The sequence below is a fragment of the Monodon monoceros genome, unplaced genomic scaffold, assembly GCF_005190385.1.
Source record: "Monodon monoceros isolate NGI ecotype Baffin Bay Population unplaced genomic scaffold, NGI_Narwhal_1 Super_Scaffold_12, whole genome shotgun sequence".
In the NCBI taxonomy this organism is placed as follows: Eukaryota; Metazoa; Chordata; class Mammalia; order Artiodactyla; family Monodontidae; genus Monodon; species Monodon monoceros.
The window spans coordinates 32,819,427-32,839,900 of NW_021703768.1; the positions used below are offsets into that span (position 1 = coordinate 32,819,427).

Below are 20,474 nucleotides of genomic sequence, written 5' to 3' on the forward strand. Positions count from 1 at the left end.
GTTTTTTCCTATTTTTATAAATCCTTCTAAAGGAAAATTTGTGCAATAATCTGTTATTATTGATAACAATTACATAATAATGAAGATAAAAATTCCATTGGGTTCTCCCCATTCCTCTCTATGTTATATAGCTTATAATCAATAAGTGCAAAAACAAAAACACTGTTTTTGGTGTAAACCTCTTTTACCATATGCTCTGGATACATGTAACCAATTTTCTGAACCAACAAATTAATATAAGACTTTCAAGACATGATATAGCAGTAGTATTTTTCCCATTATTTAGAGGAAAGAATACAAGATAGGAGGGGCATATTTTTTTTCACATATAATCCTTCTTGAGGTGGTGTTAACAGAAGGTAGAGTTGGACAGAATTACTTGTACTATTTTTTTTAAAGGAACCAATAATGTAATATGGGGTTAGTAACTGAATATCTACTTTTCATTTTTTTTGTAGTTACTCCCTAAAGCTTTTCATAAATTACAAGGAACGCTGAGCAATAAAATAAAAATAAAATAATTCAAAGGTTTCTTAAATCAGATGTTAGATCTTATATTACATCTGCTACAGAATCATAGCTAACACCTCAGTGCTTCTGGGTATTTTGCTAAATGTTTGGGGCTCTCCCCCGCCCCCAGCAAAAGCAATTCTAAGCAAATGCTGAAGATCTCAGTGAATAGCTCATTCTTCGTGCTCCTGAGGGCCAGGCTTTTTCTTCCCCATCCTGATCAATTCTATTGTGCCACACAAGGAAATAAAATACTGTAGGAGGAAAATTAGTGAGTTGGGGGATTATGGATGAGGTTGGAGGAAGTCAGCTTACTCAACTCATGACTACTAGTAGCAATACCTATTTAGGATATCAGAATTTTGGTCTTTATAATCCAGGCAAATTCTTCTACTATCCTTATCTCATCCCATCCTCTCCTCTACCCCAGGCTGAGGACCTTACCCTATCTCTATCTGGTAATTACTACCTATAGCACTGGCCTGTTTATACCTATGGCCCGCGAACAAGCTTACTTTTCTGACTCTAAATGAGAATACTGTGTGTATTATTGTTCTTACACTTTAGCAATTACGACGTTTACTTTCCCTCAGTTAAAAAAGAATGATAAAGTTCATCTTCTAGTTCCGATGGGAGTGACACAAAGCCGATGGCCGATCCAACCACCGCTCAAGGAGAGGTGATCTGCTTCCGGGGTCTATGCCCGCTCTGCTGTGCCATTTAGAGCCTCTAGCGACTTATTCAGAAAACAAATCCTGAATGTGCTTGAGAGTGAAAATGTTTTGGCCTGAAGTTAGGCTTTTGCGCAATCCTGATGGCTTCCTTTCCTAGGGGCATCAGGGTGTAGTGTGAAGACACACGGGGCGGGCGGGCTTCTACCTTCTGCTTGCTCAGCACGCGAACGCCTTGGGCAGGAGAGCCCGAGCCCCGCACCGCTCCAGACTATGGAGCGCAAGATGAAGCCACGCCCTTCCAACAGTTCGCCCTTGCCCTGCTCCGTATGCCTGAGTGTCGGGAATTCTGTCTGTAAGCCAATGACGTCCTGATCACAGGTCATCGAAGGTGCGTGTTCCTGGAATGAGTCTACTGCCTGCCGTCAGAAACACCCTACTGCCAGACACACTGGCGATTAGGATGAGAATGCATTGTGTAAGGCTAGCAAAAAAAAAATATATTTGAGCATGTGCCCCTAATATCTGGGTATTTATTACTGATATCTATCTATCTTTCTATCTATCTATCCATCCATCCATATATCTTGCTTTGGGAATATACTTTACCCATTATAAAATGTAAACAAAAATAGAAAAGATGAGATTTTTTTAAAAATCTAGTATTTCTAACAATTTCTCTTCATGCTCAACAAACTGTCTTAAACCCTCCTTTGAAGGGTCCTCCACTTTGGAGGCCACTAGAGAAAGGAGTGGAGAGAGGAAATTGTAGCACTAGGAGTCAGCAAAGGGCACAGGGACATCAACAAAACCAGGGTCCCCTAGTGGTTGGTTCCACCCATTCAAATGGGTTCACCACTCACTTTCTGTAGCAGGCAATCCAAGCACACCCTCTGTCTGATCCAAAGGCTGGCTCTTCAAGCGGTTCTGCCCCAATGCCTGGCCTCTCCTGGGTCTCTCCTGGGTCTGAGGCTCTCACTACTGCTCTCTTAACCAGGTAACCACCTAAGGAACGTTGCCACTTAAATGTCCAGCAGGCACTGCAATCACCTATTCACATGAGACCGAAACATGAGCCCAGAATCAGCTTTAGCCTCCCTCCTCCAACTCCCAGGCTCGCGTCTCCACTGCCCATCCTGTATTCTCTGTCTCAAGAGCTTGCCCTCCTGCCCCACTGCGCTGCCTCCATCACTTCCTGCCTCTGTAGCTGCGGTGGCCTCTTACAGAATTGCTCTGCCTCTGATCCTTCCTTCTCAGGCCTATCAAACATGGTCTTCCTATGATCGACTGGATCATGGCTGCTTAAAGCCCTCCAGTGGCTCTCCAACCCTTCAGAAAAAGAAAAAAAAATTAAAACCCCTCACCATGGATGAGACGCTCCTTCACCCATTCTTGGCATACCTCCAGGTGCACGTGGCAGAGCTTCTGCTTCTCTCATTGCCATACAGTTCCCCATCCTTCATCTGGTTAACTCAGCCTCCATCTTCAAACCCCACTCAGAGTTCACCTCCCCACCCCCACCCCAAAGCCTTCTCTGACCTTCCCTCTGGGTGTCCGGAGAACTTATTGCCTCAGTGATAACGTTTTACGTTTTGGTTCTACTAGAATTTGCCAGGGGTAGGGCCCCATCCTTAATTTATCTGTGTGTCTTTAGAATAGTAATCCTCAAACTTTAGTGTTCAGAAGAATAGCTGGAGGTGTTTTTAAAATAAGTGTGATTCCAGATTGAGCAGGTTTGAGGTGGAGGCCAGCCACTGACATTTGTAACTAGATCCCTCTCCCTAGTGACTCTCATCCAATTCCTCCTCAGAGTTTCACCAGGTATCAGTGCTACGACCTTCAATTAATAGCAGTGAGAGAAGGAATTCTCTTTCTCTTTCTCTCATCTTTCCGTCCTTGATAAATGAATGCACTAATATGGGCTGAGACAGACCATATTGACTCTGCTTTTGGAAGTGGAACCTTTGACGGACTACGCTTGGGTGCAGAGATGTACCCCACAGTGTGAAATTGGCCTGGGGAACTGCTTTCGTTGCCTATGTGTGGGTGTGTGGGTGCATACACCCCTCCACACACACACTCATTCATATAAATCATATTCATTACCGACAATTAAAAATAGTTTTGAAAAATAAAAGAGGGTAGAAGAACTCTTCTAGATTAAAAGATACCAAAGAGACACAGCAATGAAATACAGTATGTAAATCTTGATTGGATCCTGGTTTGAACAAAAAAAAAATTATAAAATAATGTTGGGACAATTGGAGAAATTTTCATGTGGGCAATTCAAAGATAAAGAAATTGTTGCTTTTCTTAGGTGTGATAATGGCATTATGGTTGAAAGGGAGAAGGCCCTTATTCTTAGGAGATGCATGCTTAAATTTTTACAGATGAATTGTCATGATTTGCACAACTTACTTTCAGATGGTTCAGGAAATTATTTATACATATACATAAAATATGGCAAAATGTTAGCAATTGGGTGAGTCTAGGTGAAGGGTACAGTTGTTTGCTGTGCTATTGTTTAAGCTTTTCTGTAGATTGAAAACTTTAAATATTAAAAAAATGGGGAAATGTAAAACCTAGAGTGATTTCACATAATTATTTATATTTGTGGCTTTCATTGAAAAGTCCAATTTCCCAATAAAACAGTTGGCTGGAGTTTCACGGAGCCTCCATAATTTGCTGTGACTACTTAGCTCATTAAAGTCACCTACCTGGCCAGAGGAGGCATTTGATTTGCAACCCATGAGATGAAGGTCAAGAGCCCTTGAAATTCTCCTCCTGGACTCTCTTTATAGGATTGTGTCTCTTGAATCCAAGAAGACTGATCTAAAGTGTCTTTTGTTGGGCAAGTCCTTCCACCTTGAGGAGGCCAAGTGGGAACCAGGGAACCAGGCTTGGGCTCACACCATGTAGGCTGCATCTGTTCTTGGCACACACAGAACCTAGAGCATCTCTCCAAGATCAACAACCAGATCAGGATATGATGTGAAAGACCCACTCAGCAGCAATGGGTCACTCTTAACTGGAGCAGTCATCATGTCCATCTAATGGGGTTTGGGATCCTGGCCTCACAAGTCAGGATGAACAGCACTGACCTTGGCTAGTAGGTAAAGAAGTAACCCTAAGAGAATCACAGTGAAATCATGATGGAGTCTATCTCTGGGAAGGCCTGAGGAGGAATGATGACTGATTTCAACTTTCTATATACAGTTTATTCTTTTCATATTAAAAAAGACTTTAAGCAAATATGACAAAATTCTTGGTCATGGATCCATTGGTATTTGTTATATACTTTTCTTGTGCTTTTTTCTCTTATTTTAAAAATTTCTCAAAAACAAACAAACCAAAATATTGCTTCTACCTCCCACAAGTGTTCCATGCCCTGGATATGCAAACTTGGGAAATGTTGTCCCCTACAGAAATGTGCTGTCAATCTCTTTCCAGAACTGAAGGAAGCGGAAGTAGAAACATAAGCCCTAATTTTCCTGAAGACAAAGAACCACAGATTTTAATTTTAAATCACCAGGGTCAATGTTTTTCCATACTGTATTTCCCCTTAATTTCCCAGCAGTTAAAGGAAGAGGTTAGCAAAGGAAAATACAAGACAAAAAATGTGGGAGATCTTTCTTATGTATAATTTCCCTTTTCTCTTTTCTGACTCTGGAAACTAATAAAGTAAGATCCCTCACTTATGATGTAATCTTCCCTCTTTTTTGATTTTGGAAGCTAATAAAATTTTAAAACACAGTTCTTCTACTACAGTTGATGACTTTAGCTAAGCATAGCCTTTTCTCACTATAAAATTAGGCAGGTTCTTCTGGCCCATTCTAATTCTCAGCAATGCATGAAAATAAAGCAGGATAGTAAAGGGGGTTTGTCTAGTGGTAACATCATGCAGAGGGTCTCATCTTTCTGTGGGACAGGGTGTGGCTGCCACACAAGGCTGGGGTCAGTCCTGATTGAACGTCCCACCTCATGGGCTGGGATGGGGCTTGGGCTGATTAAAAGAACCTGGGGCTTGGGATCCCAGGCGTGGTGAGCTGAGTCTTTTAGAGAACGGGGAATGGTACTCTTTTACTAATGGAAGGACTTAAAAACACCAGTAGGACTGTGAGCCTTGTTGGGATGGGCCTGAGTTTATACTATCCCCATGGAGACAGCTGGCTGTGTGCACATGATGCTAAGCTGATTTGTCCTTCAGGCTCTACTGTGTGAAAGGAGAAAACCCAAGGAGAAACCAATCATCACCCAGAACCAAATGCAAGGACGGCAGAAACTAATAGCTCTCCTGACACATATCAGTTTATAGGCAATCTCAGCAGAATTAGTTGGAACCCTAAACTTCCTTAAGTCTGATCAAGATGGGTGAGTTTGGAGCATATTCTTGGAGATTCACTTTTGATATTTATGTTTGCCATTGCTTAGGGATGTAATTTGGCCTGCTCTGTAAAATTGATAATTATGACTACCTTTTATTGAGGGATTAACATGTTCTAGGCAAGGCACACAGGACTTTATATATATTATCTAATTTAGTCCTCGTATGATTATTATGCCCGTTTTTTAGATAAGGGCACTCGGGTTTAGAAAAATAAAGTGAGTGACCTAAGGGGCTGAAGAGGTCCGCAAACTTAAATTTGTGTGTTGGTCCAAATCCACTTTCTTAAATACACCCAGTGGCTCTCAAATCTCGCTTCACAACAGAATAATCTAGGGTACTTTTAGCAAATGCTGATGGCCGGGCCCATGTGGCCCAAGTAAATTTTATTATTTGGGTGAGGTACCTGGGCATCTATTTTCTTTAAAGCTCCCAGATAATTCTAATGTTCAGTCAGGATCAGGAATCTCTGACTTAGCTTGCACAGCTTCCAGTATAATCAAAACTGTCCTATAGTGTGGTAGACAAAGTAATGCCCCGCCTACCAAGATGTCTACTTTCTAATCCCTGGAACTGTAGATATGTTACTCTACATGGCAAAGGGGAATTTGCAGGAAAGCGATCTTGAGATGGGGAGAGTATCTTGGATTATCCAGGTGGATCCAATGTACTATATGGGTCTTAGACAGGGAATAGGGAGGCAGGTGTGCCAATGTCATAGTGATGCAGTCTGAGAAAGACTCTATCAGCCCTCACTGGCTTTGAAGGTGGAAGGAAGACATGAGCCAATAAATGCGGCAGTCTCTAGAAGCTGGAAGAGGCAAGGGAAAAGATCCTCCCTTTGGGCCTCCAGAAGAAACACAGCCCTGCCCACACCTTGATTTTGACTCAGTGAGACCCATTTTAGAGTTTTGCTCTATGAAACTATGAGACCATAAGTTTGTGTTGTCTTAAGCCACTAAATGTGACCTTTTGCTTATACTGGAAGTGGTATAGTTATGTGTCAGACAATTTTACATATGCTGATGGCTCTCTATCCAACCGTCCATACACCTGCCTACCCATTCACCCACCCATCTATCCATCAATTCAGGAAACATTTACTGAAAACCTACTAATGGTGTGAGGCAGGGATTGTCATCTCCATTTCACAGATGGGTAAAACAGGCACAGAGAAATCAACAACTGAGGCAGGACTTGACTCCTAGTCTTTGGATCCCTGGGTGCACTGATCTTTCTCTGTAGTATGTTACCTCTAGAATTTCTGATTATTAGAACCCCAGGCCCTGTAAGCATTCAAATATGGCCATAGCTGACCAATAGAAGAAATATTGTGGTGCATGTAGATTTCTGTAGCATCCTTCAAGTCATAAAGTTGGTGAAGTGAGTTTGCCCTTCATTGCTGTAAGGCTGGCTCTGGAGTAGTCATGCCTAGATCAGTGTTTGGTGTCTTCTCTGACCTCTATAGCATGGGACACCTAGCAGTGATGAGGTCACATTTTGGCCTCTCTCTGAGATTGGTTCCTATAGCAGCATAGAACCCAAGATCTGAGATTGGGCTATAGCTGATTTCAAAAATTTTAAAAGCTGTAGAAGACTTTCTTTTAAATGAAATTTGTGTTAGTAAAAGATATATGTTAGGACTTCCCTGGTGGCGCAGTGGTTAAGAATCTGCCTGCCAACGCAGGGGACATGGGTTTGATCCCTTGTCCAGGAAGATCTCACATGCCGTGGAGCAACTAAGCCCGTGCTCCACAAATACTGAGCCTGTGCTCTAGAGCCCACGAGCCACAACTACTGAAGCCCATGTGCCCTAGATCCCACGTGCTGCAACTACTGAAACCCGCGTGCCTAGAGCCTGTGCTCGGCAACAAGAGAAGCCACTGCAATGAGAAGCCAGTGCACCACAATGAAGAGTAGCCCCTGCTCGCTGCAACTAGAGAAAGCCTGCGTGCAGCAATGAAGAACCAACGCAGCCAAAAAAAAAAAAAGATATAAGTTAAAATCACCCCAGTAGAGGCAGAGATGTCAAAACTCATTTCTCCTACCCCAACCCGCTGATGTGTCTCCCTGGAATTCCCAGGACTCCTCAGGGCAATTTGAAATTACTGGGCTATAGTATTAGTGGAGAGTGGGACATCTGGTTGCCCTAGGCTAGCCACACTAAGAATGGAGCATAACCGTGTACAAGTATCTTTTCACTTTAACAGGAAAATATACTCATTTTATATCATGATATTGATTGATATTGATTAGGAAGAGGAGGAAGATAAATATGAGAAGAGCTATTAATCAAGAAATACTTACTTAGGGAGGCAGTGTGATGAAATAGAAAAAGGTGTTTAGCTCAGAGCCAAACAACGCTAGCCGCCAGCCCCAACTGCTGTTACTCTTGGATTGCTGTGTTATCTTGGACTAGTCCCTTCATCATTTTGAGCCTCAAGTTCAAGGATTAAATTAGATGATTTATGCAAAAGCACTTGGCACAGTGCTTGGCACATGGCAGGTATGGAATAAATGTTGCATCTGTACTGAGTACTTTTCAGGCTTACAAGGCATTTTATAATCAAAGATGAATAAGAGAAAATCTCTGCTGTCAAGAAACTCAAGGCTATTTGGAAAAACAACACATTTTTGGAAAATTCATAGTATAATGATTGCTACAGAGCAATAGAGTTCAAGCACCAAATAAGAAGTCCAGACATGAGAAATTATGCACTTGAAGTGATCCTGAAATGCTGCTTGAGGCATGGCCAGGGTTTGGTGGGATGAGAGACAAGGAGAACAGTGTAAACTATGGGAGAAAGGGTGCTAATAAGGAGGACCTCAGAGGCTACATAATTCTGGGAGGTGAATGGGCAAACAGATAAGTATTTCTCTTCACCGAGTGGGGAACTGATAGAGGGAAGTCTCACCGAGTGGGGAACTGATAGAGGGAAGTCTATGTTCTCACAGAGTCAGCAATTCCCACATGCACCCTGTCCACCTAGGTGTCAGGCATTAGCCCACATTGCCATCGATGTGGTCTTTGAAGGGGTGTAAAGGAAGGTTGGATCACCCAAGTAATAACAGAATTTTAAATAGGTGAGGAGACTTGAAAAGTGACTGTAAGCAGGATACAAGCCAGAAGAGAAGCTACAAGACACAGAGAAGTACATCATCAAATATTTTGGCTTAGTTCTGAGCTCTTGGGAAATGGATCAGTGTAGAGCAATTAGGAGTGGTAAACTTCTTCTGAGCCAAAGATAAGATTGGTTGAAAAAAGGAGACTGAAAGACATCTATTTGAGAATATGCACACAGGCACACGCACGCACATGCATGTGAATACCAATGCCCTTCAATAGTCAGTTTTTATTAAAATGAACATTGCATTCTTGTATAAAAAGGATCAAATTAATATAAACATTCCTGGTATCATTAGCCGTATTACTAAAAATACATCATGTGAAGCTAAACAAACTAATAAGCCATTAGGAAAATAGTCAGGGCTGATTTGGGCACCAGTCTACCCATTCCCTTTGCAGTAACCCACAGGTGCAGCAGGTCTCAGAAGTAGCATCCGTGCGCTGTGATCACACGTCCAACCTCAGCCCAGGTTGCCTACAGACCTGACCATGTTCTCAAATTAAAACTGAATTGTCATTACCTACTGTCTAGCACAGGGAACTCTACTCAATACTATGTAATGACCTATATGGGAAAAGAATCTAAAAAAGAGTGGATATATGTATATGTATAACTGATTCACTTTGTTGTACACCTGAAACTAACACAACATTGTAAGTCAACTGTACGCCAATAAAAATTAACTAAAAAAAACTGAATTGTCATTGAAAACCATTGTAAGTATGACATTTTAGAGTAAATATTTTATGAAACAACACAATTTGTATGCAACTGGAAAGAGTTGGCACATATTTGGCTGGCAAATGAATGGCTTGGTTTATGAGAAGAGAGTGAAGTAAGACTTAGATGCAGCCTTCAAAGAGCTACGTGTAATTAGTTGATTGGACAAATAACAATGGTCAGCATTTTTAGCAGAGTCTTCTGGTCAAGCTTAGAAACAGGGTTCCATTTGCTTTTTCCCTTCCTCAGTTAGTCATTGTTTGGGAGCCTATTTATTTTATATTTATACTCATCATATTCTAGTACAGTGGTTCTCAAACTCTTTGGTTTCAAAACCACATTGACTGCTTAAAAATATTCATTGCAGCACTATTTACAATAGCCAAGACATGGAAGCAACCTAAATGTCCATCGACAGATGAATGGATAAAGAAGATGTGGTACATTTATACAATGGAATGCCACTCAGCCATAAAAAAGAATGAAATAATGCCATTTGCAGCAACGTGGATGGACCTAGAGATTATCATACTAAGTGAAGTAAGCCAGACAGAGAAAGACAAATGTCATATGATATCGCTTATATGTGGAATCTAAAAAAATATATATATATATGTATACAAATGAACTTATTTACAAAACAGAAATAGACCCACAGATATAGAAAACAAACTTATGGTTACTGAAGGGGAAAGGGGTGGGGAGAGATAAATTAGGAGTTTGGGATTAATAGATAGACAGTACTTACTATATATAAAATAGATAACAAAAAAGGACCTACTGCATAGCACAGGGAACTATACTCAATATTTTGTAATAACCTATAAGGGAAAAGAATCTGAAAAAGAAATATATATATATGTGTGTGTGTATATATATATATATATGTGTGTGTGTGTATCATTTTGCTGTACACCTGAAACTAACACAACATTGTAAATTAACTATACTTCAATAAAAAAAAAAATTGGAGGACCCTAAATAGTTTTTATTAAGGTGGCTAATAGCTGACAAAATTTTCATTTATTTATTAATTCATTTAAAATAAGGATAATAAATTATTACATTTATGTAATAATTTTTTATGAAAATATACATTTTATGAAAAATATATTTTCCAAAACAAAAAATTTAGTTAGAGGCATAGCACTGTCTTACATTTTTGTAAATGTCTTCAATGTATGGGGTAATAGAAAACAGCTGTATTCTCATATTTGGTCTACATTCAATCTGTGGTGACATATTGTTTTAGTTGAAATATATGAAGATATGGCCCCATGCAGATATGCAGTTGGAAAAGGGAAAACTAACTTAATAGCCTTTTCAGATAATTTGGGGGTCTCTGGAAAATTCCACTGAACATTCATGAGAGAATGAGAATGAAAAAGGCAAATAACATCTTAGTATCATTATGTAGGTAGCTCTGACCTTGTGGATTCTTTGAAAGGGAGTTGGTGATTCCCAGGGGGTCTTCAGACCATACTTTGAGAAGTCCTGCTCTAACCTTTCTCTAGCTTTATACGGGCCAGATGTATTTCCAGGGGACATGGGGTTTCCTGTTATCTGTGGATGATTCTTCAAGTAAACTAAGTGTGCACTCCAAATGCATGATATTCAGGCTTCCAGGCTTGTTTCTAGGTATTCTAACAGAATCTTCCACCTAGTTCCATTATAATGGCCCCATGACCACAGCACACATATGTCAGATAGTCTGATTTTGCATGAAACTATGAGGAATCTGAAAAAAGGTCATTCATGGAGGTTGTTTTGTTTTTAACTGTATTTTTGTTTTACTGTTAATATGATTGACTTGAAGGACTTAACTCCAGGCAAGGAGACACATTTGTTAATCTTAGTTAATTTATTTAAAAATACTTATTGGTAAACAAACAAACAAAACTTATTTGTTATCTCCTATGGGGCCATGTCCTAGGTAATGGGATTATAAAACTGAATCAAACAGCCCTATTGTGCCAAAGCTAACAATCTTAGAAATATGAACAAGTAATCACAAAACCATACAGTTCTTAAACATAAATGCAATAATCAATTTAAATTCCATGGAAGAAAAGAGTTCAATTGGCTCGTGAAGCAATGGAATTACTTTCCTGTTTGTATTACAACTAGGAATGGAGGCAAGAAGTGATGACTGTCAGAAAGCTTGAAATGAAGAGGGAATTATGGATAACACCCTAAGGAACAGCTTTTCCTTTCCCAGTCAGTGCTGGATCTTAAAAATATTTTTCTTGAGAAATGAACAAAGGTGACATTTTTACCCTTTGGGCTTAGAAGCGGGTCATTGCACATTTTGAAAATAAATAACTCCTGGCTGATTTGATGCAGATGTCATTCACAGCTGTCCAAGCAGGGGCAGAGGGGGTGTCGACAATTTGCCACAAATTTACATTTAGAATTTGGCAGAATTCATGAAATGTAGATTACTTGTGTATAGAATAGCTTGCTTCTCTATATGCTGCTTAAATATTTCCTTTTTAAAAAAAAAATTGTGATGTCAGACAACTGAGTATCTAGTGTCTGTATAGGAGCTGCCATCTTTATCCTACACAACTTGTTAAACATTTCTAAGCACTTATTAGGCACCAGGCATTACACTGAGTGAATAAAACGTGAACAAGACCCTAACTTAGCTACTCATTTACCAGAACTTGTAGCTAATATATCATCAGCTGCTATGAATTACATCAAACATACATATTTTTCAACAAGACTTAGAGGAGTGCTGTCCAGCAGGATTTTTTGTAATGTAGAAATGTTCTATATCTGTGCTGTCCTATGTGTAGCCATTAACCATTTTCCACTACTGAGCACTTGAAATGTGGCTAGTGCAACTGAGGAATTGAATTTTAAATTTTATTTACTTTCTAAAAATTTTAATTTAATTTTTTAAACATCTTTATTGGAGTATAATTGCTTTACAATGGTGTGTTAGTTTCTGCTTTATAGCATAGTGAATCAGCTATACATATACATACATCCCCATATCTACTCCCTCTTGCGTCTCCCTCCCACCCTCCGTATCACACCCCTCTAGGTGGTCACAAAGCACCGGGCTGATCTCCCTGTGCTATATGACTGCTTCCCACTAGCTATCTATTTTACATTGGGTAGTATATATAAGTCCATGACACTCTCTCACTTCATCCCAGCTTACCCTTCCCCCTCCCCATGTCCTCAAGTCCATTCTCTACATCTGCATCTTTATTCCTGTCCTGCCCCTAGGTTCTTCATAACCATTTAATTTTTTCCTTTAGATTCCATATATATATGTTACCCTACAGTATTTGTTTTACTCTTTCTGACTTACTTCACTCTGTATGACAGACTCTAGGTCCATCCAGCTCACTACAAATAACTCAATTTCATTTCTTTTTATGGCTGAGTAATATTTCATTGTATATATGTGCCACATCTTCTTTATCCATTCATCTGTTGATGGACACTTAGGTTGCTTCCATGTCCTGGCTATTGTAATTAGAGCTGCAATGAACATTGTGGTACATGACTCTTTTTGAATTATGGTTTTTTCAGGGTATATGCCCAGTAGTGGGATTGCTGGGTTGTATGGTAGTTCTATTTTTCGTTTTTTAAGGAACTTCCATACTGTTCTCCATAGTGGCTGTATCAATTTACATTCCCACCAACAGTGAAAGAGGGTTCCCTTTTCTCCACACCCTCTTCAGCATTTACTGTTTGTAGATTTTTTGATGATGGCCATTCTGACTGGTGTGAGGTGATACATCATTGTAGTTTTGATTTGCATTTCTCTAATGATTAGTGATATTGAGCATCCTTTCATGTGTTTGTTGGCATCTGTATGTCTTCTTTGGGGAAATGTCTATTTAGGTCTTCGGCCCATTTTTAGATTGGGTTGTTTGTTTTTTTGATATTGAGCTGCATGAGCTGCTTGTAAATTTTGGAGATTAGTCCTTTGTCGGTTGCTTCATTTGCAAATAATTTCTCCCATTCTGAGGGTTGTCTTTTCGTCTTGTTTATGGTTTCCTTTGCTGTGCAAAGGCTTTTAAGTTTCATTACGTCCCATTTGTTTATTTTTGTTTTTATTTCCATTTCTCTTGGAGGTGGGTCAAAAAGGATCTTGCTGTGATTTATGTCATAGAGTGTTCTGCCTATGTTTTCCTCTAAGAGTTTGATAGTTTCTGGCCTTACATTTAGGTCTTTAATCTATTTTGAGTTTATTTTTGTGTATGGCATTAGGGAGTGTTCTAATTTCATTCTTTTACATGTAGCTGTCCAGTTTTCCCAGGACCACTTATTGAGGAGGCTGTCTTTTCTCCATCGTATATTCTTGCCTCCTTTATCAAAAATAAGGTGACCATATGTGCGTGGGTTTATCTCTGGGCTTTCTATCCTGTTCCATTTATCTATATTTCTGTTTTGGGGCCAGTACCATACTGTCTTGATTACTGTAGCTTTGTAGTGTAGCCTGAAGTCTGGGAGCCTGATTCCTCCAGTTCTGTTTTTCTTTCTCAAGATTGCTTTGGATATTCTGGGTCTTTTGTGTTTCCATACAAATTGTGAAATTTTTTGTTCTAGTTCTGTGAAAAATGCCATTGATGGTTTGATAGGGATTGCATTGAATCTGTAGATTGCTTTGGGTAATAGAGTCATTTTCACAATGTTGATTCTTCCAATCCAAGAACATGGTATATCTCTCCATCTGTATGTATCATCTTTAATTTCTTTCATCACTGTCTTATAGTTTTCTGCATACAGGACTTTTGTCTCCTTAGCTAGGTTTATTCCGAGGTATTTTATTCTTTTTGTTGCAATTGTAAATGGGAGTGTTTCCTTAATTTTTCTTTCAGATTTTTCATCATCAGTGTATAGGAATGCAGGAGATTTCTGTGCGTTAATTTTGTATCCTGCTACTTTACAAAATTCATTGATTAGCTCTAGTAGTTTTCTGTTAGCGTCTTTAGGATTCTCTATGTATAGTATCATGTCATCTGCAAACAGTGACAGCTTTACTTCTTCTTTTCCAATTTGGATTCCTTTTATTTCTTTTTCTTCTCTGATTGCTGTGGCTAAAACTTCGAAAACTACGTTGAATAATAGTGGTGACAGTGGGCAACCCTGTCTTGCTCCTGATCTTAATGGAAATCGTTTCAGTTGTTCACCATTGAGAATGATGTTGGCTGTGGGTTTGTCATGTATGGCCTTTATTATGTTGAGGTAAGTTCCCTCTATGCCTACTTTCTGTAAGGTTTTTATCATAAATGGGTGTTGAACTTTGTCCAAAGCTTTTTCTGCATCTATTGAGATGATCATATGGATTTTCTCCTTTAATTTGTTAATATGGTGTATCACGTTGATTGATTTGCCTATATTGAAGAATCCTTGCATTTCTGGGATAAACCCCACTTGATCCATTTACTTTTAATTAATTAAAATTTAGGGACTTCCCTGGTGGTCCCTTAAATTTAGGCAGATTTAAGAATCCGCCTTACAATGCAGAGGACGTGGTCGATCCCTGGTTGAGGAACTAAGATCCCACATGCTGCAGGGGAACTAAGCCCACGCACAGGAACTACTGAGCCCACACGCTGCAACGGAAGATCCTGCGTGCCACAACTAAGACCCAACACAGCCAAAAATTAAATAAATATTAAAAAAAAATTTAAATAGCCACATGTGGCTAGTGGCTATAGTATGGGACAGCCGCATTCTAGAGTACCAGGGCCACACACTCTACCTTTGTTTTCTAAACCTCTTAGCAACATGAATTCTAGGCAGGTAATGGGTTTTTTGTTTTTGTTTTTAATAGTACAAAGTTAGAGCTCTTTATTCAGACAGTAGAGTAGGGCACAGCACAGTGAGATGGCAATGCAGTCTCCATGGCAACAGAAAGTCTCATAAACAAAGTCCTTGGCTTCTGTCAGGCCGACTCTTCCTGGCTCAGGTGAAACATGTTTTAACTTGATAAAAACAAAACCAGGCAGCCTGGCTACAACGTGGAAGGGTAACTGGCTGTATGGTCTCTGGTCAAGCCTTCTGAAGTGCTTGGTGAGAGCATCCAGCAGCTCCTGCTTCTTCATCCCGCTCTTCAGTCTGTACACCCTGCAGGCTTCCTTCAGTGTGGGCACAGTGAGCTTACCTAGTGTGCCCTTGCTGACGTGGGCCTTCAGCTCCTCTTCAGATAACTCCACCTTAGGCCTTTTGCTTCCAGAACTTTCATCATCTTGTTTTCGCTTGGGAACTTTTTCCTCAGGATTGTAATCTGGTGGGTAGACAAGTTCCTTAAACTCATCCACCAGGGAGCCCAGTCTTTTGTCCATTACTTCAACCTTGGGCAGTGTCAGATCCATGGCTTGTTCAGGCTTCATCAAATCCAAAGCCAAGGCCTCCATGTTCCTAAAGTGCTGCAGCAGCACTGGGTTCTCAAAGCTGTCACTTCTGTACTTGAAGTGGAGCTTCTGAACAATAGCCTTCATCTTGTCTACCTGCTCTGGGTTTGCCATGACTTTTTCAGTAAAGGGCACCTTCCGTTTGTCATCAGCATAGGGCAAGAAGATGAGCTGGAAGCCTGGGGGAGTCACCTGAATTTTCTGGTCATCCAGCTCTTCTTCCTGTGGCATCAAGGTCTGGCAGGGTGTGTATCTGCACACTGTCATGACCTCCTTCTTCAGACACTTGGTGAGTAGAGCACTGAATAGGGTTGAGCTCCCATTTATCAGGGACTCCTCGGGGTACACGAACAGGGAGGGCCTCAGGTAATGGTGCTTCTTCAGCATTATCAAGGTCTTGAAACCGATGAGAATCAAACCTGGTTCATCAAACCATTTAAGCTCTTCTGTTTCCTCTTTCTCTAATACAATCTGACAACCCCCATAGGTCTGGGACCTCTTGGTGTCGCTAGGCAAAAGCAAACTGCCTGTATTTACATTAAATGTCCGGGTCTTGGTTTTCACTGGTTCGTTTCCCAATAAAGCCTCACTGGAGAAGGTTTGAGAGCCTCTGGACCATATTATAATTGCCAACAGTAAGCGCTACATCTTCGTGGAGCTTAAGCTTCAACCTGTAGAGCACGCGCTTCCTGGTCTCCTTGGCGCGAACCTTCCTCAACAGGTCTTTGAGCGTGCTCAACTCCTCAAAGTGGACCCCTATGTCCTCATCCTCTGCTATGCTGATAATATCTCTGTAGAACAAGCATATGTCAAAGCCCTCACGTTTCTTTAGGTGCAACAGGTCAAGGAATATACCTGTGTCACAGAGATCTCCAGCTTTGGTCCTGGCCCGGCTGGCTTTGGCACTGTCATTCATGTGGGGGTCATCTTTATTGGTGAAAAGCATGATCCTCGTATGACTCATCTTGAACTGGACATCGCTAAAGAGGTTGGCATAGACCCACAGTACTTCACTTAGGGAGTAGTCAGATCCATGGCCAACTAGGTCTTGGAAATGTTTCTTCCCCTCCTGCCCCTTAAAGTGGTCAAGCTCTAGCACTCGTTTAGCACCTGGATTACCCAATTCCTGCAAGACGTAAATATTTTTGAAATTCACTGAATTTTTGTCCTTATTGGTACCATAGAACACCGCTGCCAAGAGATCTCGATCACTGCTTATGATCTTATTGGTGTATACACTCCAGATATACTGGATGCTAATGTCAAAAGGAGTCAACTCATCTTCATCCTGAGTTTCAAACATGGCCTCGGAAGCATCAATCAAAAAAAATCAAACTATGTCTTCCTGAATATTTATAATCTCCACCTGCTTCAAGGCCCTCCTCTTGATCTTCTTCTTCCTCATCACCCTGATTTTTGTAATAAGACTCCCACCCTGACATGTTGGTTACTTGAGCACAATGAAGAGATCAATTTGGGCAGAGGTAATGGGGTTTTAAAAGATACTTTTACATTAAATTATATTAGTCATATTGTTATTAAGGCCCAAATCTGGGTTAATGAGAAGATTAACTCACTACTTACTTTGCTCTGAAATTAAGAACAGATTTAGAACCTTCACTTTAAGAGTTGTTAGTGTATCAAGACAATGTTTGTTCAAGCTCAGTAAAGTGCAGTGAGGAGGGAAGGGTCCTAGATAAGAAGTTGGAGGGCCGGGCCTGGGTCTTAGACCCCCGTCTGCTTCTGACTGGATGTGTACTTCACCTCTGGCCTTAGTTTCTTCATTAGTGAAAGAAGGAGGAGGAGAAGGAGAAGAAGAAAGAGGAGGATGAACTAAAAAGGGAGGAGGGAAGGAGAGAAGAAAGGAAGCGAGAGAGAGAGGGAGGGAAATAAGAAGGAAGAAAAGAAGAAGAAAGAAGGCAGTTGGACTAGATAAATGATTTCAAAATTTCCCTCCAGCTTCCTGCTTTGTGTATTTCAAAGTATGTTATCAGGTGAATAAACATTTAAAATTGTTAAAAAAAAAACAGAACAGATTTGGAAATAATCACTAGAAGATTTATGGGACTAGATCTCTCATTTACAGTGCCCAATTTTCTTGGAAAATCTGCCAGACAGTCTGGACTATCATAGGCTAAAGAAGGCATTGGGGCTTTTTGATATTATAATAATCTATGAACTGAAAAGTTAAGGTATTAAATAACTGGCAAAAGAGTAAAAGCAAATGCAGAAAATAAAGGCCATTAATGTAAATTCAATTTCTTGGGGATAGTGTGATGTAACACATGTGGGCCAAAGGAACTATAATGCTTTGGCAAAAATTCGGAAATTGAGATGTATCCATAGAGACATAGCAACACCTAAGACTTATAGGGGATCCAGGTTTTACAGTCATAGGTTCTCAGTACAGTTGGACAAATGAAGACAAAAATGCAGATGGCTACATAACAATGCAAGAATCAGAGAATAAGAAAGAATGATCAAAGGATTATCATATGATAGCAAATTTTTAATTGCCAAATGAGAAGTTTGGAAAGAAATGTTTTGAGTTCAGAGTAAGCTAAGTTTACATTGGACAAAGGCAGTAGAAAGAGTGTGTTGTTTGAAGTTACACTGAGATTTGAAGTCTTAGCTCTTCACTACTTAAATTAATTTTTCTTTTTGGCCAAGTTACTTAACCTGGGTTTCAACTTTCTTATCCATAAAATCGGAGTAACATTAGCTAACAGGAAAGATTGCTGTGAAGGTTGGCACGGGACCTAACACCTAATAGGTACTCAAGACTACAAGACTACTCAAGTAGTTATGGCTACTAGCTACTACCACCAGGATCTTCTGGAAGCAGAACAAATCTAAGAAATGTGATTCTGTTGGTGATAGGCAGTGAATAAGTGAATTTAACTTTAATAGAGATTGTTGGAAGAAGTAGTAGGAGATAAGTTTAACAGGTAAGATGGGCCTAAATAATTTCTTTTCCTTGAAATCTTGACAAAAGAATTTAGGTTTTACTGTCATTGGTAACGGGAGACAATTGTAGACTCATGCCAAAAGCAGTGGGTAAGTAGATTCGTCAATGGCACCACCAAAGATAAGCTTGGGAAAAGGCAAGGAAAGCAGTTAGGTGGATGTTACAATAATCCCAGTATGAGATAATGACCTTGACTAAGATGGTAGCTGCAGAAATGGAAATAAAAGGGCAAATATGAGATATTTTAAGAAAGTGTGGACTAAATTTGAACTTCCCAGCTGTGTGCCCAGGTGTTACAGGTCAGTTGAGATACTGATCTGCAAAGGCCTTGGGGGCTGTGGGGGACCCCTTACCCACCGTCAGGCAATAAATTCCAGACACAAATAGTGTTTTTTGTTTACACAGCTAATCTCATATTGTCATTTCCTGTGCGGGACATGAAAAATTCTGAACTAAAGTGCTTAATGCCAGTCTGGATATAAGGAAAGAAGGAAAGAAAGAATTATAATGACCACAACACTTTCATTCTTCAAGACAAGATGGGGAGGTGTGGATGGAAATGGCATAGGTAGGGAAGAAAACTAGTTTAGAGAATTTGTTTTGGATATTTCAGGGGCTCTGCATGTGAAACAGTTGTGTGAATAGGTCATTGGGAAAACAGGATTAGAACAAAGATGAGACATATCTTAGAGATAGAGATTATTTGCAATTGTACTTGATGCCACTTAACTGATAATGGAATACAGTCAACTACATTTGGTTAAAGCACTACTCACAGGATGTGAATTAATGGTTTGCTATCAGCCTGCTCTATCTCCTTTGTCTTTAGGTCTGTTCTATTAATTATTTTAACCTTCATTGTAGATAAAGGTATGGAAGCATTCTGATATTTACAAATCATACAAATATGGGAGAACTAGCTAAAACATTGGCTGATATCATCAAGATTCAGAATGATTCATTGACCCTAATCTAAGAAGATAAAAATAAAGTAAGTGTACCTAACGATGCAAATGCACTTGATGCCACTTAACTGTAATATACACTGGGTTGGCAAAAGATTCGTTCGGGGTTTTCCATGTGTGTATATATAAACACACACACTCACACACACACTATATATGTTTATAAAATTACTGTGGGTGGAGGTTTTAAGGAAGCCTGAGAAGAAAAAGAGAATGCTTTACCCTTTGCTAAGTAAACTTTTAGTTTCTTTCTTTGGGTCTCTCTTAAATAAGTCACTGCTAACTTGACAAAGATCACAATATTTAATTAAGCCAAGATCCATTTGTTTGCATCACTGTTGTGGGACCATCTACATGCCTCCTGAGGAAGGGGCAATATTGTGTGAGGAGAAAGCTGGATGAGACAATGCAGTCTCTGTAGTCAGACATGGAACTCTTACCAGGATTCAGGGAGAGAAAAAGGAGCTCTCAAGCCCTCTAAGTATCTGTGTATAATTTCTTCAACAGCCCCCATCAAATCAGCAGAAAGTGTGTCTAGCGGCTTCTCCAGGATAATTAAACAAAAAAAAAATGAAGTAACACAGTTGAGAAAGTTTTACTAAGCCCATAGGAAAGGTGAGAGGGTATCAGAATGGAGATTTAAGTTTTGTTTACTTCTTGCCTCCAACAGGTAGGCTTTCAAACCACTTCCCCTCTAACACGTGAAAACTGGCTTGTTGTGTATCAGATAACGCTGAAGATTTCT

The 20,474-nt window shown here is 40.0% G+C and overlaps 1 protein-coding gene and 1 pseudogene across 1 annotated transcript in view; both read right to left on the bottom strand.

Moving 5' to 3' along the window:
• FYB1 (FYN binding protein 1) overlaps positions 1-20,474 on the bottom strand; it is a 176,397-nt gene that overhangs the window by 129,049 nt on the left and 26,874 nt on the right. The gene's annotated exons all lie outside the window — the stretch shown is intronic.
• LOC114891655 lies at positions 15,224-17,238 on the bottom strand (annotated as a pseudogene).